Source organism: Coturnix japonica, chromosome 4 (genome assembly GCF_001577835.2).
Source record: "Coturnix japonica isolate 7356 chromosome 4, Coturnix japonica 2.1, whole genome shotgun sequence".
Lineage (NCBI taxonomy): Eukaryota > Metazoa > Chordata > Aves > Galliformes > Phasianidae > Coturnix > Coturnix japonica.
Genome location: NC_029519.1, coordinates 71,931,707 through 71,957,949, shown reverse-complemented (window position 1 = coordinate 71,957,949; position 26,243 = coordinate 71,931,707). Strand labels below are relative to the sequence as shown.

Genomic DNA, 26,243 nt, shown 5'->3' with positions numbered 1-26,243 from the left:
TTGTTCCTAATTAAGTTTCATAGAATAGGAAGCTCCTTTAAAAGGCATTGTTTGCCAAAACAAACCACCCAATCACAGAATCACAGAATAGCAGAATGACCTGGGTTAGAAGGGACCTCAAGGATCATGTAGTTCCAGCCCCCCTGCCAAGCAGGGCCACCAAACATACACATTTACTAGATCACCCAAAGCAGCCAACTAAACAAACAAACCCTCTGCCAATAACAAAATCAACAGCGACTAAAACAAACGAGGAAATTTTGTAGCCAAGTACTTTTAGCCATGTAGTTTTTGTTCTTGTAATCATACAGTCTCAAAAAACACAACCAAAACTTACTTGCTGTTAACGGAGTATTAAGTACTTATTTGCATGCTCTTATTAGCAATAAAATAGTTCCTGTTAAAGTAAAAATTAAACTACAGATCATAATTCTGGTGAGAGCAAAGCTTGAATGTATACACAGGCAATTTCCATCTTGTTTATGGTGCTATTCATAAAACACTCAATTCATATCCTTTACACGTAAGCAGAGCCTTCTGAGAGCCTTGCAGCTTTGTTCCAGTGCTGAGAGCAAGCTGTACTCTCTCTGGTTTCAAAACCACTTTAATCTGAAGGTGACAAATGAGAGAGATTAATGGCTTCAATTTGGACACGTGGCCAAGTACAACATTGATTCTTCAGCAAAGGCGGAACAGACTTGATTGCCTGGGGTTTAAGAAAGCAAATATTGACTTGGTTAATGATAATATACATTTCTTAACATATCACTACAGAGATGCAAATACTCTATGCACACTTTAATGCCACATTACCAAAGTTGCCTAAATGTATGTTTAAAGATACAATGGAATTCCATTAAGTTCAATAGAAAAGAATGCGTAATTAAAAGACTAGATTATCTTAGGGTTAAGCAGGTATTTAAATATGGGAATAGTTTTCACATCCTTGTTTTTATAAGGGGACAGTTATTACACAGAGAGAACAAGTGACTTTCCCAGCATTTCCTAAGAAGTCTGGAGTGGATAAAGAAGATGAACCCAATTTTCTTGTTCTTGGTTAGACCCAAGTCTGACATAGAAAGCCACCTTTAATATGTAGACAGTGTCTCTGCATTGCTACTTGTAAACACAAATTTTGGTGAGGGAAAACACAAAGACTTGGCACCACCAGGGATTTTTACTAGGCATGCTTCAGATAATATACTTTAGAGTCTTCTAAACTAGATTTATTAGCAAAAAGCCTTGAAACCTTTAGTACAGTAATAAGTTATGGAAGGTTTAGGCAAAACTTATATTAGAAGATACAGATACATCTGTGGATATTTTCTCTTGTCCTTGTGTTGCTTTTAAAGACTGTCTTTCTTCTGCAGATGATAAGAGACAAGCTGGTTTTCTAAGGAGAACTGCAGAAATGATGTTGATACACTTTAATTGCTAGCCAGAAAAATGCCCTCTTTAATAAAACCTTTTCTGAAGTCAATTAAAATAAAGGGCTTGGAACACAGGAGGGTGCAAAGAGGTGCAAAGAGCTGATGTACAATCATATTAGCTGGAGAGATTAAACATTCACTTTCAAAGGCAATTCAGTGGTGATGGACTCCCCAGAAAACCCCTTCTCATTTCTCTTATGCTAGGAGCATAGGAAAATATATCCTTGAAGGTTTATCTGAGTGTTGAAAAATGTAGGGTCTAAGACTTTCTCAGGATTAACTCATCACATATGAGACCACCATGAAATAAAACTAAGCAACATTTAGACCTCTGTGACAGTGTGACATACTCAGCACTTTTATAAAGCAGGTCATTTAAATATAGCTGTTGGACTAAGGAAGACAAGTTTTTAAAATCTTAGCTAAAAGCTTTAATATATCAAAGAGAAATAAGTCAGAGTGTTACAAGTGTGAAGTTAGACATATGGCGTGAGTGTTTTTGGGTTGCTGTCAATTATGCAAGTTGACTGAAATAAAGTAGAACTCTTTTAATACTGGGAAAGCAGGTGGATGAAGCCAATATAATGGGTTTTGTTTTCCCTACTGCTCCCTGCCCCCAGTCTTATGCAGGTATCTTTGGAATCGGTGGTTTTGCTGTAAAATGGCTGGGGACTAACAAAGATACATATTTCACTGCACTGTGAAGACCTATCCTGTCTGTCTTGTCTAGAGATATCAATAGAAGAAATTTTCTTATTAAAAAAAAAAAAAAAAGAAAGAAAGAAAAAAAAAAGCCAAATACATAAGATACATTCTTTGTTAGCTAAATCATCAATCATAACAAATCAAACAAAGCTAAAAGACAACTAACCAAAAACCTGAAAAATCCCAGCTGTTCTCTGGTTGACAGAGTTATTCAGTCCAAGAACCTCTTAAGCTACTGCCTTATTTATGAAACTACAAGGACAAAAATGCTTTTCTATTTTGTGTCAAAACTACAGCGACGGAAGATCCTTACAGTGAATTTAGTTCATCCCTGTCAATTCCTCCACTGATATTGGTAGGATTTTTTTATGGTGTATGACTTTAAGGCAATGCATTTTGAAGCTCCATTTCCCTCCTGCTTGAAAATAGAAAAATAATCCTGTTGCCTCTGGGAGAAAGTATTGGTGCAGAGAAGAATTATGTTAGCATGACATATATAAAAATAAAAAATATAAAAAGGAACTTGCTCAAGAGAAAACAATGAACATTTATTTACTGTCTCACAGAGACAAATTTTCATGTCTATTTGGAAGGTTGCTGTATGACTTATATGCTACTTAAGTCTCGCTTGAAGCCCTGATCTGAATGAGAATTTCTTGTCTGAGAATTTCTTGTGAGGCAGTTAAAACCAGATAGAGCTGCCCACACCTTTCTGATCTAAAACCATGTGTGCATGCTCAAACAGTTTGTGCAGTAGTAATGAAGGAAATGCAGGCTAAAACTAAGCACGTGCTTGTCATTCTGAGTGTGTGTTGCAATGACACTCCAGCAAAGGAAAGAAAAAAATCGCTGCTGTTCTTCACTATCTCCATCTACACTACATTACTATCATGTGACGGTGATGCTGGTTGTGTAGCATTCTCCTGGCCTGCATCCGTTGTATGATGAGAACCTGTCAAGAAAATGTAAAGTTTTATTTTGACATGTTATGATATTGTAGTAGTCTTCTGCCAAGCCCTTCTCAGCCTCCTAAGGAAGAAAATAAAAATGAATACAGGAAAAGAATAATATTATTTCTGTCCATGGTATTCCATCAGTTGGCTAGCTGGTCCTGGATTTGCTTTTATAAATTGTATATCATCTGAAAATTGAGAAAAGTACTTTAATAAAATGATATTAATTTGATTGACCATACTGTGAAATGCACAATAGTCTTTGGACTTTACCAAGTCCAAGTCTTATTCTTTGCTGAACATAGAGTAGAGAAGAAACAAGTTTAAATGATGTTGTCTTAATCTGTTGTATCACATGCAGTAGTTTAGAATTTAATGACAAAAGTATTTTGAAAAGATGATAAAAGGAAATAAATATAGCATGATGAGAAAGTATGGCATATATGAATGTCATAGACCATGCATCTTTAGTATTGCTATTCAAGGTCATAAATGCAGTAACTCAGCTATCAGCTCTTCCCTGCTATCAGGACCATGTGGGTCACAGAGAGGTTGCTATAGTAACTTTGCATTAACAAAGCCAAGATGCTGAAAGATCTGGCTAACTGTATAAATAAAACAATTGAGTGGAGTTTGCAACCAGCACCCTTGTTAATATTATGCGTAATTCCATCAAGGGAGCACTTAATCTCATGAGAATTAGTTTTGGGCTTGAAGAGTGAGAGAAATGCTGACACTTAAAGCTAAATTTGCATGGAAAGGGTCAGTGATGCCATTTGAGCTTGACTATTGCAGTCTACAGTCCCACCTTCAAAAGACAGTCTCAGAACTGAACCCATGTGTGAAGGTACTCCTGGATGCAGATGTTTGGATATTTTGAATACAGACAGAAAATGAATTCTTTGAATCTGAGCAAAGTCCAAAAAGTTAAATACAGTTGTTGAATTATATAGTTTTGAGTTAGTATGGACAAGGGAACTCATCTTTCAGAAGAAAAGGCTAGATCAGGGTGTGGATAGAGAACAAGTGGGATTTAATGCTGATCTGTCGTGGGGACCTTTATTGTTGACAAAACAATGAGAATTTATGTGTGGGAAGAAACAGCAGATTTCTGAATTGAATTTGCCTGTGTGGTGAAGATTGGCTTGAGCCCAGATGAAACTGTGCAGTATTTGGGTACACAGAGGACCTGGGGGGAATAATCCTAATATATAGCTTTTCCTATAGTGAGGAAGCTTACTGTGGGAGTTACTTTCTTCTACAGACCTTCTAATTCATGGGAGCTTATGAGAACTTTGAGGCTTTTCCCCTATATACATATATTTTAAATATATATTTTTAATATGGCCTCATGGTTCAAAAGTGAAAGAGAGAGGCAGGAATGAACAGGCACAATAGTTGTGAATGCTCCGTTTCCGTTGGAAACCAATCTAAAAATATTCTTGTAGCTGCAGCTCAGCTGTGCTATCACTCGAAGCTCCTGGCTAAGACTGTGAAAGCACTCATGCCTAAGGCAGAGAAATAAAAGAAAGAGTTAAAGTTGTAGTCTATCATGAGCCTGCAGTCCTACAAAGGAAACCCTTCATTGTTTGAGAAAAGTACCAGGGCTTTTCCTTTTTCTCTGGCTGTAATAAGCCAGATCAGTGTGACTTGCTTTGTCGAAACTGAGAGCCTGAGCAGGGTGAGTGCCCATCTTAACAGCCTTCTGCAGGGGAAAGAGGGGAAGGAAGATTTTTGCTTCAGCAATTCCATTTGTACTGCTTTCCTTCCCAGAATAAAGGTGGTTTTGTTCAAACTCAAGAGTCAGCGAAGGAGTTTGGCTGTGAAATGAGCTCTCCTCAGGAAAAGAGGAAACAGGTAGAAGACGCAGCTTGCAGTTGCGGAAACAAAGTTCTGCATGCCCCCTCCTCCAGGTCACCCAGATGACTTTTGCACTAGCCAGCTGCAAATCACATAATGAGGCAGTTTTTGCTGGATATGTATTCTTAAATATAGTTTTGCATTGTAGTTAGATGTGAACTTAAAAGAAATGGTGGGAAATTAGTGGGAAACGGTATGGTTGGTATTTGTTTTGCTCACATTGGTTTTTTGTTCAAAATCTTTGGTGCTCTCAGACAGGCAAAGCAGTTAATTCTTTCAGCCAGCATCAGGACAATCATATCAAGATGTCTGTTATGTAAACAGATTGAATAACATTAGACTTACAGAAATAAAACCAAATGTTGCCCCTGCACTTCCTTTTGGTGTGAAATCTCAGTGGATAAAACAGTCTGCCCCCTGAAAATGTCCTATTCATACAGATATTAACCTAATCACTTGTTCCATGTAACCAAGGGACTGCAAGATCAGAGAAGTATCCACATTCTTCTTCTTCCTGTCAGAGATGAGGTCGATACGTTGAATACAGGGGAGTCTCTTATGTCTATTATTCTTACAAAACTATAAGTCAGAAGTAGAGCACTGCTGAGTGCGTTTGAAGGGTTGATATATAGCAGTAAGAAAGCTCGTATAACAAGAGTAGTCGGGTGATAAAACCAGCTGGGTAACTAAACACCCATATCTGTGCTTGAGGCCCTTGGGCAATGATGGAGGAAACTGGGAAGGAATCTGTGTATCTATCACCGCTGCTTCTACATAAGATAGAGGTTTACGTATTTTGAAGCAGAGGAAGAAAACATAGTGTCATCATAAGAAATGTGAATATCCAAAATGCAGCTGTGAAGTGGTCTGATATCATTCTTTAAGAACTGGGTGCCCTTTCTCAGGCTCAAGACTGTACAATTTGCATAATAATCAGCCAGGAGATCCTCAGCAACTTCATGTGTTCCAGCAAACATACAGGATGCAACATTTGGTTAATTAGAGCCTTCACATCCCTTTGACTCAAATAATTTAGGGAATAAACTCTGATGTCTGGCACTGCAAGTTAAAATGTTGGCTCGGGGTCTGAATAGAAAAGACACAAGGTCATTCTCTTTCTTGTTGCTGCCTAGGCTCAGGCAAGAGTCATGGAAGAGGCCTTGACTAGCCAAGCTGCTCTCCACTGGCGCACACCAATTGACCTGACTGTGTCCCAGTGATGTTTTCTAGTCTTGTGAAGACATCACATGGAGATCTGCTTTTATAGGGGTGAAGAAGGGTGGAAGAAAATTATATTGAAGTAACTATTTTATTTGAAAATTAGCTCACGCATTCCATGAAGGTCTACTTTTCCCCGTGATCTTACCAAATCCCTTAATTCATACCACTTAGAATAAACTGACTGCTGAGTGTAAAGAAGATTTGAAGTGTCTTTTCTGTACTGCTAAATAATGATTACCTGGGGAGATATAAAATTTGAATTGGAAATGTCTGAGCTAGAGCTGATGATATATTAGATGTATTATCTCCAACCTGAGGCCTTCAGTCAAGAGAGAAGGTCATCTGTTAAAGAAGTTTAAGAGCACTGCACCAGGTATTTATATTTTCTTTTTTTTTTTTTTTGAGTTTAATTTTCTCCACAGAAATGGTGCATAACTTTTCCAAGGAGTTATGTGTTGCATCTTCTTTTTAGGCTTCCTAAATTATTATATTTCACTTTATGTTTCATGATTTAGAGAAAGGATCTGTACCGTGCTGAAACCTGTGATTTTTTCCTTCTTTATTTTCTAACTATTTCTTACTATAATTGTTTAATTGCTATGTAAGAACTCTGACCATAGATACTTGAATCCCCACTTCCCCCAGTCCATGTTCCTGTGGTGAAATTGAAGAAAAAACAATATGCCTTACATTGTGCTGAGTCAGACAGCAGAATAAAAGAAGTGCGAATTAGTCCCAAGAAGTGTTCCTGTGTGACAAAGGGCATTTGTCTTCAACTAGACCTCATTTTTCTCATTTAGAAAATGAAGCTGAAATTTCTTGCCACAATAGTCTGTGAGGTACTGAACCTGTACTGGACAAATGCCCTGGAGAAGGGACGGGAGTGTGAACTACCTCAAATTTTTCTCCAAGTTTTCCCATTGCGAACAAGATAATTGGAAGTAGATGGAGTCTCCCCTCTTGTCTCCTGATTGCTCAAGTGAAGCCAGATTTCTAAGGAGGAGAAGTACCTGAGAATCTCTGAGGTTTGGTGTCTCCTGAGTCTGGGTTCTGTACTGCTGATGATTAATATCATCATAGTATCATCATCATAGTATCATAGTCTCGTGCGGGTTGGAAGAGACCTTAGAGATCATCGAGTCCAACCCCCTGGGATTCGAGCCTCCTGTGTAGCAGAGCGGCACTTCTACCACTTGCGCCACAGGGGGGATTCGAATCCAGGGCCTCCGGTGTTGCAATGCGGCATTCCTACCACTTGCACCGCCAGGGCGCACACATTAGCATGAGCCATCCATAAATGAAATGCAGAAGAAATAGCAGTATTGGTATTTAACTTAACTCTGTTTTTTCTAGCTGTTAATTATTCTCCTTTTATGCCTTTTCATGTTTAAGCTGTATAATTGTGCATAACAAAATGTTTGTTGTTACCTGCTGTGATTTTGAATAATTTGCGGCATTAATATGCAATTTGGGACCACCATATATTCTCTTTGAAGCAAAATGAAGGTTCCTTTACTGTTTTTGTGTTTTTTGAAGGTGTGTGGTAAGCAGGGTTTGGCTCACACAGTCTTTTCTCTGGATGTCAATTTTGAATCCACTGAACAAATTAGAGAAGCATAATGAAGACATACGAGATATGTGTGACATATTACTGAATAGGCTCCCCAGGTAGGTGGTTGAATCGCCATCCTGGATGTGTTTAAAAGCCATTTGGAATTGCTCAGGGATATGATTTAGCAGAGGGTTTTTAGAGTTAGGGTACTATAGTTAGGCTGCAGTTGGACTTGATGATCTTCAAGGTCTTTTCCAACCTGGGTAATTCTATGATTCTATGATTACTATGAAATAGCTTGCTGAGGTACATGGTAATCTAAGCAAAGCAGCCCAGGACCTCTGCAAACAGCAGCGTCTTGTACTTCCAGTTAATTGATTCTGCAGATGTAGTCAGCGACACCAGTGTATTTATCCTATGTCAGTGCCACTGGTCCTATAAGTTTCATTTGATTGTGTTCTTTTCTTAATGGATGGGTTAACCATATCTAAAACTAAAAATGTATTTTTCCCATTATAACAGGGACATTTTTTTTTTACATGAGTTCTGTGAATTTCCCTGGAAACAAGAAAACACTGAGATAAGGTCAGAAAAATGGTAGCATGCCAGCCATTGTTTCCAGTTTTTCAGTCCCAGCTTAGTACCGGATAAATGATATTACTGGGGCTCCAGGTGTTAGCTGATACTGGCAGTAACTTCTGAACAAAGACAGGTGTGGTGTGTTTGGTTCAGCAGAAAGTAGGTGGGAATATTTGGCAGTGAACAGTTGCCATGTCAGGAAAACACAGAATAATTTTGTTTTTCTCTCCTACCCTGGCCTGTTTACTGGAGTGGTTTTGTTGTGTCACTGTCTGCTTGTGCTTCACTGCTGTCCCAGGATCCCTTCTCTTGTACAGTATAGGATGGGGATGAAAACTTCTTTCTGGCTGTCTTCACAGATAGCTCTGGAATATTTTCTAGTTTTCCAAATGATGAAAATACTGCCTTTCTGAACATGAAGCAGGCTGGTTTAATGTTAATACGAAGGTCAACCCTAAAGGTTATCTGCCTTATAAATAACCACATTGTTCCCTCCACTCGCTACAAGTTTGCAAGCTGCTTAATATATGCCCAGTCATGCAAAGGATGAAACTATAATGGTAAGAGCAGACATTCAGAACTATTGCTCTTGCTTTTCATAAGCTTACGCAACTGTTTGCAGTAGCTGGTTGCCAACAGGACTGTTGTGTCCTGACACTTCAGGCTAATCTTCTGTCTCCTGAATACACTCAGTTTCAACACTCTTGAATGGATATGCAGGAGGAATATTTGCAAGATCAAGCCCATTCACTGAACTTCACAAATTCTTTAGCAGCTGCTAAAGCCATCAGCCTACGTCTGTGTTTGTTGATCCAGTAATACCAGTTGAAGTCCTGCCTGAAAGCACCTAGTACTAACCATACTTTTTGGCCATAAGACGCCCACCCCTCAAATCTCTTCTGGATTTATCCACCTGCTTCTCCTCTTGTAAATGCCTGAACTTCCCACTTCTAAGGGTTTTCCAGTGAATCTATCTGATCCTTATGTGCACTGACAAGTGTCCTTTTCTGCCAGCTCATATCTGCTCAAAAAAGCAGAGGTCATCTGCATCCACAGCCTCCTCTCTGCAGAGAGATTCAGAGGTTATCTGGTTGTGAATAACTCTTGCACCACAGGCTTGCAGATCTGTTGAAGATGACAAGGAAATTATTGTCAGTGGTTATCTGCAAGAGCTCCTTGTAAAATTAGTCAAATGCATTAACAAGCTGTAGGAGAGGAGGGTGTATTTTATGTAAATGGAATTGGAAAGTCTTTGAAACTAATTGCTTGAAGTGGGTGGATAAAGGTGATGGGGTGTGATAGACATACAGATTTTTTCCTATTTGCAGAACAGATAGTGTTGATTAGCTGGGTTTAGTATAGCACTGCATATATTAACTGAGCATAAAATTGTTCCTATTGGAAAATGCCTACTATGTGATTAAACCTAACAGGTCATGCGCCGGATGTTATTACAGAAGCAAATTTAGAAAGTTTTGGAGGTATACTCCTGCAGATAAGTGCACTGTTTTTGGTGAGCTTGGTATCATATTTTTGTCCTGTTTTAGTGTCAGTATTTTACTTTGTAGTAAAAATGGAAGCAAATGTAAAAGGAAATGTGGAAACTTTACCTACAGAATAGCTTGTGTCTTCTGAAAAGCCTTGTACTCAGTAGTAGTTCTGGGGAAACTCTATTTCACACATGCTACTCAGAGTAAGTGCCCTGAGAGATGTGGTAGAACTTCCTGTCTGTCAGCTGCCCATTTACATCCCAAATCCGATTTGACCTTCCAGCTTTGTGCTTGATGGTCATGCTAATTTTTTGGCCAGAAAAGTTTCTGCTTGTTTCTTTGGTGCTATTGTTGATATGGTCTTTAATGCTGCAGGCATGAGCTGTACACTTAGCTCCTAGTGCTTCGTCTTCGATTTAACCATAAAATATTAGAATATTTATAGAAGTCAGTGGTTTCATTTACATGCCAGCTGGAGATCAGAATTGCATATTGGAGTTATCTACTTGGTCTAGAATTGGGATTTGCATAGATATCCACATGTGTTTGGTAGATGAATAAAGCACTATAATGACTACAATAGTAAATCAACTGTGTTGTCCTCAAGTATGAGTGCTTGCCATGGATGTGTACTTCATGTCAGTCTGAGAACTGAGCACCTGCTGTTGATTTGAGTCCTCTCCCCTTTCATATACTGTCTTATATTGTCCTAGATATAACACAGAGATTTTCTTAACATCCCAGTCTGGATAGAGTCTCCTTGGTACTGTGTTCTGTGAAGAAGTACAATGTCCCTGGGCTATGGCCATTTCAGCGGAATGGTTTGTGGGTGAGTGACAAAATGGAAAAGATTAAAGGAAAAGGAGGAACAAGAAACAGCATTAAGAATAAATGGAGTGAACATTCAAATTAACAACTGAACTTGAAAGAATATGTTGAAATATAACTAATGGGAATCTTTTCTTTCTAGAAGCAAAACTGCAATGGTATTGATTGGTAGTAGTGAATATGGGAGGAAAAAAATTAGAGAGGAAAGCCTCAGGAAAATGATTCAGCATGTCTGATTGCAAGCACCAGGCTGAGAACATGTGTAACAATTACAGATCTTTGAAAAATTGAAGGCTGAAATTTCAGTGGGTCTCCTTTAATAGAAAATAGATGCATGTGAGCCTTTGATGAACAAGTACACAAGGTTATGTAGCAGTCACAGCATATTCTATCTAATTTGGGACACTGAGCCTGATGCATCACTGTTACATAAGCCTGTTGACCTGATATAGGGCTTTGTGATTATAGGAATTTGAGAAAAATAAATCTTTTTCAACTTAGCTTATGTGCTCACATGAAATTAGTGTCTTTTTAAAGTTTTGCTGTTTGTATACATTATTATTATTATTATTATTATTATTATTTCTATGGCTACATAGATCTGGTGCTTTCCCAATTAAACATAAAACCTGGTATTTCCTGAAGAGTTTGCTTTTGGAAATGAAATAGGGAGGGAATTAGTACCTGGGATAAAAGGGAAGAATGAAGAGGCTGTGAAGATGGTGAAAGTGCAGATTGCTAGGCAATAGGACAGTCTGTGTGTTTAAGCATCTGGACCCTGGGATGTTCTGTAGACCAGTCATAATGGCCTGTTATTTAAGTGGTGGAGAATGGAAAAAGATCATTCCGTTTCGCAGAGGATTTTGATAGATTTGTTTAATTTGGCTTTATTCTGATTTGAAACAAACAAAGTGTATATTTTTTTGAGTTCTTCAACACCTAGAACTGAAGTCATTAGAAACTTTGGGGTCTGCAGCTCAAGGCTCTCTGTCTGGATCCTCTGGCTGATGAGGGTGCCAAGGAGTTGCACATTTCCAGAGCTCTCACACTCGTCTTCCTTGTCTTTCTGCCTGGTGGGCTAACAGGGAGCTGGCAGCCTCAGAATCTGTGAGCAGGGATACTCCACTCTGAGTTTCTTGGCAACCTGCCTAATGAGATCTGTAGAGGAGCCAGCAGCTTAGGAGTTCTGCAATCTCTGAGGCGATCCTGGAGCAATAACTTCTTTCAAACTCCCACTCTCTGTCAACCTGCCAGAAATGCCGTTGAAGACCAGGGGAGGGGACCTGGCAGGAAATTAGGCGTGAATCCTGCAGCCTCATCAAAATCGAATGTTCTGTGAATTTTTTTTCTGACTGCTTTTAGTTATCCCATGTGGAAACCCTAATGTGTCAGCACCTGGCTGTTGAGATCCTATGTCCACTTGCTTTAGATATAGTGCATCTAAAGTTCAGGGAGGAGAAAGAGAGGATGAAGAGAGACATACATGGCCCTAGTGGCTCTGTTAGTTGCACACCATCTCTGCACTGGTCTGTGATCTACTGGTTAAGTCCATACACATAATTCTGTGTGCTTGGTCAGGCATCTTGATGTGCTGCTGTGCCTACCCTCACATAGCTCTATAGCTGGGATTCAGCTCTTCACATAGCACCAGGCCGTCCATTGTCAAATGGTCTACAGATCCCCATTGCTCTCATGGTGTTTATTCTAGAAAGCCTAGAGGCTGATAAGATGGCACTGTAAAGGCAGATTAAATACTTATTTATGCTTAGTTCTTTTTTCCATGCTTGCTTTATCACTGACCTTGATGTCTGTATCTGAGTAAAGATATTGGAATAATAGAATCATTAAGGTTAGAAAAGACCTTTAAGAACAGCTAGTCCAACTATCTGCCCATCACCACCATACCCAGTAAACCACCTGATTCAAACTGTGTGGATGAGAACTATCTTGGCATTTATTCATCCTGAGCATGCCCTTAAAATTCAGTAGGTTATAGAAGCCTAAAATTTGTTGTAATTTATGCTAAACATTTACAGCTTCAGAGTGGAGTTTCAGTAGTCGGGGGGCCCTGAAGGTGAACGTGTTCTTGTTTTTTCTAGCCATGAAGCCAGAGGTTGGTAGACAACAAGCTTGATGGTCCCTGTAGGGTGATTTAGAACTAATGATGCAATGCAAAACTGCCCGAATGACAGAGAAAATCTGGGCCACTGTGTTCATCTTGTCTGATTTCCAAATTTTCCAGTGCTCAAGGGGACAAGATTGTAATGAAACATGACTTCCTGCTATGTGGGTCATAAGCTGAATTCTCCAATACAGGAGTAAAGCTTGACCAGGGAAACTTGCTTTGCCTCTGTGAATATTGATGGGAATAACAAATTTTTTTCTTCCATTAGTAATTTTCAAGCAGTTGGATTTAGGATAAAATCACTTTGGTCTTTACTACTGGCATTGCATTAAAATATGCTGCAGTTAGTAGACCAAAATTCTCTGTTGCTCCTCAGGCTTTTCCAGTAATGAGGGGACTGCTGTGGGGTGTCTGTGGGTGCTGCCCCTGCAGTGCTGCCTCATCATGGCTGTCACCCATTTTCCCTGTCAGGCAGGGCTGGGCAGGCTGACACTCAAATCTCCTTTAGGTTGGTTGAGCATCAGGGTGAGGAATCAGCCACAGGAAGTCTATGATTTGCTATTGGCCGGCATATGGACTTGTAGTAATATTGTTTTGATTTTTACTTAAAAAAATAAAATCCTTAGCCTCAAGTGCTACATAATTGATTCTGGATGAGCATTCATAATTCTCCCCTGTGTGACTGGAGGGATAGTAGGATAATAAAATACCTTGATGAAATGTGAATTGGCTTGCCCATTTTTCTTATGCTGACAACAGCAAGAAAATCTGCTGATGAGCTACTTGCATGACTGTGCATTTAAGGGGGAGATACTTCTTTGTTACTGCTACAGCACTGTTGCAGCAATTTAAAAAGTGTTTAAGGAGACTGCAATAATTCTGGATGTGTCTTTGGTGACTAAACATAGTTTTCTAAATAAGCAGTTCTGCTGATGATTTTTCCTAGTCTCCTGTGAGTCATAAAACCTTGTGTCATACTGATAAATCCATTCTTAACGACCTTGAATTTTAAAGAAAACGTGTGTGTCTTCTCCTAATTCAAATAATTTAAATTAATGATTTTCTGCAGAACATTTGTGGTGCTTCCCAGTTCATCAAACTTCCCAAAGGACAGCAAGCAGTCCCATATTTGAAGGCAGCACTGACACATTGACAGTGCCCCTCTGGCACAAAGGTTGCTGTGGCTTAGATGAATGTGACCCTTCTGAATAGCCTTTATCCATGCAAAGTGGTAATCTTCTCCAACCCTGGAGACATCCAAGGTCAGGCTAGATGGGGCACTGAGCAATATGATCTAGTTGTGGGTGACCCTGTTCATTGCAGGGAAGTTGGACTAGATGACCTTTAAAGGTCCCTTCCACCTCAGATGATTCTATGATTCTATGCAATGTGAATAGGTCTGCTTAAAAGATCATCTAGTAAAATGACAGCAGTTTCAAAACTGGGAAACTCCAGTGGCCTTTATTCCAAGAAATCTCGTCCTGTTCACAATAGGTATATTCTCTTCACCCAGCAGGTCTTTCAGATTTTCGTGGTTGTGCTTACTTCCTTGTCTTCCCTAGCATTCCCCACTGACATGCATGGAGGTAGAGTTTGCTGCTGTCCATGGAGGTGGTGGAGTCACAGTTCCAGGAAATGTTCACAAAATGTGGAGATGTGGTAGAGGGACTTGATTTCATGGACAACGGTAGTGATGGGCTGACGGCTGGATTAGATGATTTCAGTGTTCTTTTCTAACCTTGATAATTCTATGATTTTCTCATTGTCTGTTGATTCAGTTTGCAGTGCCTTGCTGCAATGAATCAAAGTCAGCAAATGAGACATGTTTTTGGAGGCTTCGTAACTGTTACTTACCGCAAGTACATCAGTTCCATTTCTGCGAAACTTGGACTGCACATTGCCAGCAGAACCTTATGGTTAAGATTGTGATGTTAAAGATACTCCCTGAGAAATAGTAAGGAAAAGGAGTGGCCCTTCAGACACAGTGTTTGGAAATAATGCAGCTGAATATTCTTTTGCAGACTGACTTTGGGGATGCAGGAAAGTGATGTGTCAACTTGCACATTGTATGTTCACAGCTGGAATAAACACGTGTTCTGTTTGTAACTAGGTGTATTATGATGCTAACGCACGTGTGTAGGTGCCATGCTGCATATTTGGAGGTGTCATGCTCTTCTTGTTCATATAGTCAGAGATTAACTCATTTGTATTAGCCTTCGACTCCATAATAAGTCTTAATAAGAGATATAAAGTGATGTAAATAACACTAAATTCATGTTCTCAGTTTACCTTAGCAGAAAAGGACCCCATACTTAATAAGTGCCAGTAGATTTTCAAGGCTACCAAAAGCTTTGGAGGGAGTGATGTTTGTACAGCAAAATCAAACAGGGTCTTGTGGAAGATGCTTTAAATACAAAGGTGTTTTTTCATTGTTTCTTATTTTAAATTGGAATAGGGACAGTCTTTAAGTAGGGCTCGTACTGGGGGAACTCTTTTTCTTAAAAAAAATATCCAGCTGGATTTTTCTTTCATACACACACACACACACACACACACACACACACACACACACACACACGCATGTGTTTTTCTCAACAAGCTGTGATCAGACTTCAAGGCTTCTTAGTTTGTCATTTCCAATTTTTGGACTGCTTCATATCAGCATGTTTCACCCTAAGTTTGCTGGCAATCTGGCTGCTTTGGCTGCTTTTTCAAGACTATGGGTTAGATACTGATCTCATAAGTTCATCTGTTACTGCTGCGTGCCTGAAAATTTCTGCAATATTTGTTGAGCAGGATACATGTCAGGATTCTTCTATATGCATTTGCATGTCAGAGTTGAGTGTCTTGCACCAGAACAAGAGGTATTAACAGAAATGTTATTTTAGAAGATATTTTGAAAGCAAATATACTCTTCCTATATATTAAACAGTAGATGAAATAAACTTCCAGGATGGTGCTCAGCACAGCAGTGAATTCAACTGTCCATGCAGGTTTGGAACTCCTGTTTGCTCTACCCCAAAGAACACTCATAAATTGCTCTTCTCCAAACAGTGTGAAAATGGATGTGTAACAATTTCCAGAAGAGTTCCATACCAATAAATAGCACTACTCATATGCTGTTTATTGAGCATAATGTAGATTCAACTGTTAATGAAATTAGTTTATCTTGTGTACAGTTTGGTTAAAACAAAGATCATACATCACTGCATGAATTCTCATTTTTCCAGAGTTACTGTGTTAGTTTGGAAAGAGACAATGCCATAAAGTCAGAGCAACAATACCGAATCGTATCCATGAATGCAAAACTTCTTAGTATTTAATGTATTTATTGGCCACAAAAAAATTAGATCACCATGATTTCATTTTCTAACAGAAGATAATATAATTCATTTATGGTTTTTAATCGCCGTGGCTGGTTAGTTGATTGTTTTTTCCTCTGGGGTGCAGTTGCCATAGCTTTTCCTTTGCTCTGATATACAGCCAAGCTCTGTTGGCCTTAGCTTTTAATTGCGATCAATACATCTTCACTCGGACTTTAATGAGATTCACACCTCCTGAACTCCATCAATTAGAAACTACCTTCATAAACAGCGAATCATAAATAGGATCCCACTGAGTACTATTTGATTTTATTTTTCCAAATACAAAAATCAAATGTTTTTACAGAGATCAGAATGCATTTGTTGAAACAATATTTATTTACTGTAAAGCTGAGGGATCCCACGTGTATTGTGGCAAAAGGCAGCTTTCTAACACTTCCTTTCTTGCAATTACTCTTCTTCAACAGTTTTATAGGCAAGTAATCAAACTTAATTTGTAATCTCAGATGTGCATAAAATATTTCATGGTAGATTGTTTCCTAATAAGGCGTGCATGCCACAGACCTTTAATTTTCTGTAATTAACATATATATAAAAGACTAAATGCCTGTTATGTTTGATTGATCAAATATCTATAAGTACATTATCAAATATTGAAGAACAACACAAGCCTTTTTGCCTGACATTTTCTTTCCTTTGTGCTGCTGTAGCTCTGGAACAGAGGTAAAAGCCAATAGTTCCTCAGTGATGTCAAAGTAGAGATAATACATGATGATTGGTAATGGTCAAAACAGAGCAGAGTAATTTTTTCATATTTTTCAGCATGAATTCTTTTCAGTTGTTACACTGTATTCAATTCTTTGATATTAGATGTTAGTTATTATTAGGATTTGTTTCCAGTAGGCATTGGCTGAAATTATTCAGAAAGCAGAGTGAAGCAGTCAGTATTGTTTCTACCATTACATTCATTAAATAATCATCCTTTGAACAAGTTGCATTGGTGAGGGCACAGCAATGGCCTTGGATAGCATTACCAGTGCTTTCTCACTCAGGTTCCTTAAAAATGTTAGTTTAGATACTATGGGGAAAGGGCCCTTGCTCTTTGAGGATAGGCCAAAGGACCTAGGCTGTTTCACTCCTGAGAAGAGCTGGCATTGAAGAGATTTCACAACAACCCGTAAGGAATTGCTGGGCTCAGTTGACATAAGGTGAATCAAAGGAGATTCAGACTGAATACAGGAAAAGCCTTTCCTCCATAGGGACAATCCATCCGTAGGACAGGTTGTTCAGAGAAGAGAGGTCTGTGCATTCTCCGTTCTTAGAGGTTTTAAAGATTTGAATAAATATAGGCCTGAGCAACCTGGTCTGGCTTCATAATTAACGCTTATTAAAGTTGGTTGATCTTAATGACCTTCTGAGGTCCTTAATATGATCCTATAGTTTTGGGAATCTCAGCACATGTTGAGCAAGTATAGATGAGGATGGAAAGAAAAATCCAGAACAAATGAATGCAGACAGCACACAGGTTGTGAAAGATTGAAGAACATCAACTGAGCATATGAAAATGCACTAATTTTTGTTATGTTGAATATGATTCAAACCTGGATTAGAGAGTATGGTACAGCCGTATCATTTAATTTTGTAAGATTCACTTTAAGGCTGCAAGGCCATGAAGAAGTCAGTTTTCTTTAATGACCTGCTTTAGCAGTTCTTTGTGCTGGTGACTGAGATTGATTTTGCTTCTCTTATGATGTGGAGGAGCACGAGCTCAGCCTTTGCACTGCTGCTCATGCATGTGCTTTAGCCCTAACAAAGAACAGGAAGCCAGCAGATTTCTGAGCACCAGAGATACCCTTGCTGAAATATGTCTCACTGTTAATAAAGGCTTGGCTGGTTATTAATTGCTGCAAAACCCTGTTGGTGACTGCACCTCCATGCTTAAGCACTGTAAATGCTTAGCTGGTATTTTTCTTTGTCAAAGTGACATCATGAAGACCTTCTTTATTTGCCTCAGGCACTTCACAAAACAGTCATCCTCCCTGACAAGAGTAATTACAACAGATCAGTAGCCATTTGTGTTGCCATATGACTTAGGTAAGTGGTACAAACAAAGAGAATAAGAGATGGATGAGTGCTGTGTCAGGAAAATAAGACTGTAAGAAGCACAAAGGTCATAAAAGACATGGAGTGAAGTATAAAAGGAGGGATAAATAACAACACATGGCAAGAAGCAAGGACAAAGGTGATAGAAAGAAAGTAAAAAAGAAAGTGAAGAATATGAGAAAAATTAGAAATTTAAGCGATAGCAAAATTTTTCAAGAAAAAAACATGTAAAAAATGGAATGAAGCATTATGCAAATAATTGTTTTCAGACTGTAAGTGCTTCTGAGACTAGAGAGTCATGGGATCTCATCACTCTGATCCTGTCCAGAACCTACGGGATCACAGAGTCTTATCTTTGTGTGAGTCAGACTTGGTGTGATTGGAAGGGGAGGGACAGGATTGTCTTTCAGACAGTTCAGAATACAAGATCATATTTCTCTTTTTAATATTACCTCTCTTATGCCCATTAAAAAAAAAGGGAAGTGGCTGAAGTCCTGTGAAATTACTGGTATCTGTGGATAGCGAGAACTGTAAGTATGTTCTGCTGCGTATTGTCCATACTAAAATATGGTGATCCCCAGAAACAGTATTTTCATAAGAAATGAAATGGTTTTAGGATGTGATGAAACAGCCTCAAGTTGTGTTAGAGGAGGTTTAGATTAGATGAGAGGAAGAATTTCTTCGCAGAAAATGGTTAAGCACTGAAACAGGCTGCCGGGAGAGATGGTCACCACCCTGAAGGTATAAAAGAGATGTGTGGGTGTGATGCTTAGGGACATAGTTTAGTGGTAGACTTGTTAGTGTGAAGCGATGGTTGAACTTGATCTCATGAGTCTTTTCCAAACGAAATAATTCTGTGATTCTGTAGCCTGGCACTGGCACTCTAGAAGCCTTCCCTTTCTTTGCCTGAAGAAAAGAATGACCTGCAAAGGACTCTTTGTTGGCAATACAGAACGGGGCTCTATTTCATCATGAATAGAAAAGAAACTCCCCTAACTCTTATGTTTGGATCCACCTACAGTGAAAACAGAGGAGATAATGTATAACATCAGAAAAAGGCTGCAGAAAGCTTCTTGTGTTATATTAAATATGAAACAAGACTGAATATTTGTCACCTTTTTATTCAAGATGGAAATCTGAACTAGCAAGTATGGAAGGACTCCAAATGCCTCTTATCAATAGCAATCACAGTTGTGCCTTTGCACAGCTGCCACTCTCCTGACTCAGTTATTGTCTCTTGCGTACCTCACTGGTTTTGTTTTCTATAATATCCCATGTAGCTGCTTGTTCAAAAGTGATGGCCTCCCCATTATTCTGCCTCACTCTACATGATTTTCTGTTCTGTTTTTCTTGATGCTTAAAACTTTCCTATTCTTAAGTATAGATCATAGGGCTCCTTTCTTTCCCTCTTTCTGATTTTCCTCTTCTGAGGAGAATGTCAGTGAATAAGATATGTTTTAGTAATGACAGTTACTTTCCATTGCTAGCCAGTTTTATAAGAATGATTTGAATATATCTGTGTTTTAGAATCTTGAATGTACGTGTAATTTCCCGTGCTCTTAATATACTAAGATGAACATTTCTCCAATAGACACTAAGTTTTAGACAACAAATACAGGCAATACATCACTCACAGTATTTGACAGTAATAATTGTAGCCTCATTAGAAAATGCAAATCCGGGCTTTTTATACCTGAGAGATGATCCAAATGATGAACTTGAAATTGCTCTAAGGAAGAGACATATAGATAGGGCTTACTTGGAATGCTGGATTTGATGGCTGTCATCCCTGGAATGCACCCTATCTGAGTCTACCTCCAAGAGGATTACAAAATGGTTTTGGGAAGATGGTAGAAAGTGTTCATTCTGGTATTGATAAATGGACAAATGGAACTTGTTCACAACAAGGAGCAGCAAAAAGGAGAAATACAAGATGTGACTTTCATCTTAAAATCAGTTAATCATTGGAAAACATCTCGATGTGTTTAGAACAATTCAGTTCCCACAATGTGTTCTGTTAATGTTGCAATTGTGTTATGCATGCATGGAAGCACACAAAGCACACTGCTTTCCAAATGCATTATTTTGTCCTTGAACAAGTAATGAATGATTCCTTAAACTGTGGAAATACAGATTCTTATCTTATGCTTTTCTCTTTGTATTTTCTCCTTTTGCTTATCCAGGGAGTAAAGTTTTGGTTACAGAGACACAATTACTGCTCAGAAGGAATGACGAAAGGTGCTCTGACATGGAGATTACCACAACTGCTTCATTATGGGAAAAAACGGAGAAGCTGCACTGACTTACCATCTACCGTGTTTTAGCCACATCCTTTAGTGGAACTTGACCATGCCAGCCAGCCTGATATGTGGTTTGTTATTTTGTTGCTTTGTTTTCTTAAGATCTCAGAAGATCCATTTTACGAAGTTATCACACTAAGCACAGACCTCAGCCTTCATGGGTCTGCTGATGTGGGCATGCAATGTCTTCAGCCACCTATGGCACTGAGCATTTCAGAAAGAGGCTTTGATCCAAGTTAGGGTGTTCAATATTTCTGATGACATGTTAGATGAAGGTATAAACTGTCCAGGAAATGAGACAGAACTACATTTTTACAATGTACAAGTTGAGGATGCACTTCATGGGCACAAGAGAAGCATCTGGGACTTCAAAGTTCTGCGTCCTAATGCTCTAGATTGATTGGTATTCTACCACATGAATAGTCCACACCGAATTTAACTTTCAGATAAAGTATTCACATACATACATTCTTTCCCTGAAGTAGGTGTTTCTGCACCCATTTGTGTATAATACTACATGTTATGAAAAAATATTTTGCAACTACAGTACATAGTGTACGTTTATGCACTCATATCTCCAATTCATACCTGAGTACCTATTTGTGAGGGCAGAGAGACGTGAACACTCACGAAAGACTTAAGTGGTCATAAGTGGTCATATAGGTACGTGCATTCTTTATTTAACTAAAAGCTTGCACAATGCTGTTGGCAACTCATGTTGCCCAAGTGGGAACAACCACAGATACTGATTTCCCACACTGTCCTTTTCATTGTAATGGACTTTCAGCGCTGACTACTGTTTTTTGCGCTTCTTTCCTTTTTTTTCTTCTTGAAGTTGCTGGTAGAATGTATTGATTTTACAAAGCTGACTCTCCCAGTAATAACAGATACTCTTTGAAAGGAGGCAGAAGGATAAGAAAGTGGTGGAATCCAAAATCATTGTAATGTGTATTTCCATCTTATGATTAGTAACAAGATGGCATGTTGGCACGTTAACATTTGAAGTTTAACTACAAGTTTTTAGAAAGAAGCAATGACATGTGCGTAGGTTTCTCTTCCTTTGCATACCATCCACCAGAAAACATGCATCATTTCCACAGAACTCAGGCAATTAAACCCAATTACTTACTTTTGAATTAAGTGTTGAACTAACACATCATGTTTTTTTCCTAGCATTTATCCATAATATCCTCCCATGAATTACAAATATTGATAATGAACCTTTCCATTTTGTATCATCTTACGCTTTCTACCATTAGATTTCATTCTAAAATGATTAGAATAAGAAATATAAAGCATGCTTCATTCTCTGTGGTTTGTACCACAATTGCCTTTAAATTCTGCCACAGCCTAATATGAAAACTGTCCTACCAATATTGGAAAACCCTGTTTATTAATTAATAGACCACATGGCTGAGGATCAGGAATTAAAATTCCAGTCTTACCATAAATCACTAACAGTAAGTCTTTAAATGTAGAGATTATCAGATGAAACAGAGATCCCAGTTATTATTTTCTGGATACCTTATGGTGAAAAATGTTGTCTAACTGCTACAGAGTGTGTTCAGTTTTCTTTTGCTAAGCAAAAGTTAACTTGTTTAGATGTTCTGTCTACGGCAGACAGGCTGGGCACAGCTTTACGTATGTCATTGTTTTGGGTAAAACTTTCTCAGAATGCAAAATGAGGCACTTTGTTCTGATTGCTTTATATGCACAATATCGCTTTGACCAAATTCCTCACAGTCAGAATTGAGGTACTGCTAAATTCTAAGTAAAAATAACCTTCTTCTGTCACCCTAGGTAGACAAAGTGGGCTGTGTTACATGATGATAGTTCACTTATTTCCATATACTATACTGCATAGAGCACCACAAGATACTGAAAATATAGGTTAATGTATTTCCACAGCTCTTTACGTAATCTTTAAAACCTGAATTCTATTCTTCATACTACTGTGGGATGGCATATGCTTGGAAGTACCATGATTGATTCCTGCATGATAATCACATTACATTCAGAATAATGCAATTGCTGGGAAATATTTCACATACACCGTAGGGTTCTCAAGTTAAACCTCCATACTGAAGTATTACTGAAGTATGGATGATGTTTAACCTCGTGGGCTTTTAAAAAGTGTAAACCTTGACCTGTATTTCTAACTTGCAGAGGAAGGATTTTAGTATTTTGATTTTCTATGGTTGTGGGTGGAGGGAGGGACGTGTACATGCTGGGTTTTGCTACTAATCCTTTGGAAATCCTTTAGTGCCTTAAGGAGGCAGAGGAGAAACAGACCTTAGGATTACAGAAATTTGTTCAAACCTCTTTCCTGCTTCAGCAGAGTTCCTTTAAAATATATTGTGCCTTTGGCTCCAAACATATTTGCATTAGAAATCAGTAGCAATAGGATTATGGACAGGAATTTTTGTCCCCACAAAAATGTTAGAAAAGAGAGTATACTGTTTCTTATGTAGAGTGTGAATTAAAAATACAGCTAACTTAAGTTTTACTACTGCCATCCATGCCTAAACCATTATTTGCTAACAAGGATAATTGCAAGTTGGAGGTAGAATTAAAAAACAAGAGTAAGTTTAAAAGCACTGAATGAGATATTTGCACCACAAATCTCCATTGGTCTCCCTAGGACCAAGATTTCACTCAGTCTTCTACCTGGCTTAAGAATCTGATCGATATTAGCACATCTGATAGATATTGAAGCAATATTCTCTGTTTAGCATTTTCTAAATCCGTAGGAAGGGAAAAGAGAGATGAGTAGCTGTGAATACCTACCTTGATTTGGAGTCGTCAGGATCTGTGGTATAAATCTCTGTTCAGTGTTATTTCTGTCTGTAACAGACTCTCGTTATTGGAATATGAATATGCAAATGTAAATTCCAAGATGACAGGGAACTGTGCAGTGTGAACTAACGGATGCTGAATATCTGTATTTCTCTACTCTCAGAATAGTGGTTGTGTCTTTTTTAAAATGAAGGAAAAAGACGTTACCTGCTTAAGACCACTTCTGTGCAAAAATCCTTTGAGAGGTCATTTATGTTCTCACTGGTGTTCCTAAGCAGATCTTAGGAGTAGTTGATCAGCCTTTGGCTTGGAGATGGGGAGGGAATTTTATCTTCTAGTAATTAAAAATAGTTTGTTGGTACAGAGCTACCAAAAGGAAAAAAAAAGGAAAAAAAAAAAGAAAAAAAAAAGTGGGCATGAATCTCAGAGGCGTGGTTGTCTATTTTGCTCCCTTTGATGACAAACAAGTTTTAAAAATATGTAAATAGTTAGAAGAAAATCATTACACAGCTCACAGTATATAAGATGAGATACAGCATGGAACAGACTTTCATGGCTTGTTTATAAATTAGGCTTCTGTCTTTTGTCTGGAATTTGGAGAAAGAAACCATGTAAATTAAGTAAGGAGTAAAAACTCTCTACTCACACTGACTGAAACAAAGATTTTCCCCACCTCCTGAGGTACTAATGAGAAATCTGGGATGAATAAAGTATGGAGATCTTGTATTTTGAGCTCTACTGCTGTGAAGCTATTCAGCTCTTCTGCACAGCCACTCGTGTTGTAGTTGCCATGAAGCACTGGGGACACAAGTTTGGGTCCATTTCAAGAGGTGCCAAAGAATTCACAAAAAGACTGGGGTTTATGGTTTGATACTTATTAGACAGATGTACCAGCTAGATGTTTTTGGAGGAAGAGGGTTGTAAATAGATGCAACAGTTTTAAACTCTTACCCATGATTACCCTGTAATTGGGTGTCAAAGTGTAGACGCTAACCGAGAAGTTTCAGTAACATGATAGAGACCACTCTTGATTTTGATATGTTTATGGATAACTTTTCAATAAAGATTTCCACTTTAAGACATTTATCATGGTTGTGAATTGTACATATGTATTAATTTTCAACGTAATTAGGGTGAAAACAGAATTGTAATGAAGTCACAAAGTCTACTTGATGATTATCACAGATTTATAACTCTCACAAATTATGTAAGATATGTTGACATTTTATCTTGTTAACAAGATGTATTTTTCTATGTTAATTAAATGTATAATTTGTACAATTTTGTATATTAAATGTATGCATATTTTAAATTAAAAGCTTTATAATTTTAATTATTTTTAACTCCAAAATGGTGGTGGAACTTATAAATATAGTTGTAAATACAACTGTATCCCTGCATAACAACCAAGAAAGTCTCCATTTTGAGGACGGGCCATCAACTATTAGCTATTTGGTCTGCTACTAGAATGAGGATACTGCTCAGTCTTAATTCTTGGTAGCTCCTCTTGGTAGAAAATCTGCCATTCAGATTCTGATGACTTTGCAGAATTACCATGAGTTAACAGAATGGTATTGGCTGTCTTTCTATTATACTTCCTCAGGAAGTAGGAAATATGCGCCTTTACTGGCTTGTGGAATTTAGGTTCCATAGTTCTGCCATATCAAGGGGCAGTCCAGGTTTCCAATGTACAAGAATTGGGGGCAGGAGAAGGACACAACAGCCAGAAATCCAATAGTTGTGTAGAACAGAGAAGGAATCTCAGTGATTCGGCTTTATCTGCTGGAAGAAAGAAATCTCAGATCTCTCACTCTCACTGCTCGCACCTTTTTATTTATTTATTTATTTTGGTCTGATGATTCTGCTGTAAAATATGCAACAAACAGACGGAAAATGTACATTGCATGTTCTCTGAGCTCCTGCATTTGAGAAGCCATTTTCCAGCTGTTGGCATTCATGCTGTTGAAAGAAGAGTTCCAGCTACCACTGGCAGGCTGGTAAATCATGCCTTTCTCATTGGACTATTGTTGAAAGTTTTTGTTGAGGGAAGCAAGTATTTGTCTAGGTTTTCCGCTAGCTCTCATGTAGCCTATTTGGAATATAATTAGTTTGTCACTGGCGTTACGTCAGTATAAAGCTTAAAGGTCCTATAGGAAGAGGGTTAACAATTTCAATCAAGTTATGCCAAGATGAGATGAAACACAGTGACTGCAGAATATTCCAAAATGATATAGTTCTCCAAAGTTGCATATGTATTTTTAGGTAAATTCTGCATCAGTCTCCTTATGCATTAGCATTAAGATGAATGTTCTAGCTTAACACTAAAAAAACAAAAACAAAACCATTTTTCTTTGTTGTTTAAAAAAACTGAGCCATACTAGGAACCTGAACAATGATACCTAACTAGAAACCATGTAAAATGAGTCAATCTGTCTTGGCTTTGTAGATGTTAAAGAAAAGATGCTCTTCAACTCTGAATGATGAAGCAGACTAATGCATCATGTGCAACTTGTTGGACCTACTGTGGTACCATAAGAAATACATTTTTCTGAGGTATAAAATTCATTTCTGATTGGAAAGAAAAATATTATGAAATTAATACAATGTTACCATTAGGAACAAAGAATCAGGTTTTGCCTAAATTGTAGAGAAGTATTTAAAGCAGTAACAAAGCAGTATCCCAGCAGTTACTTTTTTTTCACACATCAGTGGGTTAATAACTGAGGATCAGTGAACCTTTGACTAATACTGTAATTCCACTCATGCAGACAGCACAGTTTTACATAGCATTTAAGAGAGGGGTTACCACTGTTATAGGAAATGCAGAAGAGGAAGATGTTTGACTTCATAGAGCAGTGCTCAGGTATGTTACATAACTGCTTTTTACATGGCTTCGGTTCATTGGTAGTTATTGATGAGAAAGCTGGTATACTTTGGTGATGCATGTTGGGATGATAGCAGGCATTTGGATGGTGCAG

At 38.3% G+C, this 26,243-nt stretch overlaps 1 protein-coding gene across 5 annotated transcripts in view; it reads left to right on the top strand.

Moving 5' to 3' along the window:
- C4H4orf50 (chromosome 4 C4orf50 homolog) overlaps positions 1 to 24,608 on the top strand; it is a 69,754-nt gene extending 45,146 nt beyond the window's left edge. For all 5 annotated transcript variants that reach the window (XM_032444133.1, XM_032444131.1, XM_032444132.1 and 2 more), the window contains one exon: positions 20,353 to 24,608. The gene's annotated coding sequence lies outside the window, so the exon portion shown is untranslated. The remainder of the gene's footprint in view (positions 1 to 20,352) is intronic.
- The last annotated feature ends 1,635 nt before the right edge of the window (positions 24,609 to 26,243 follow it).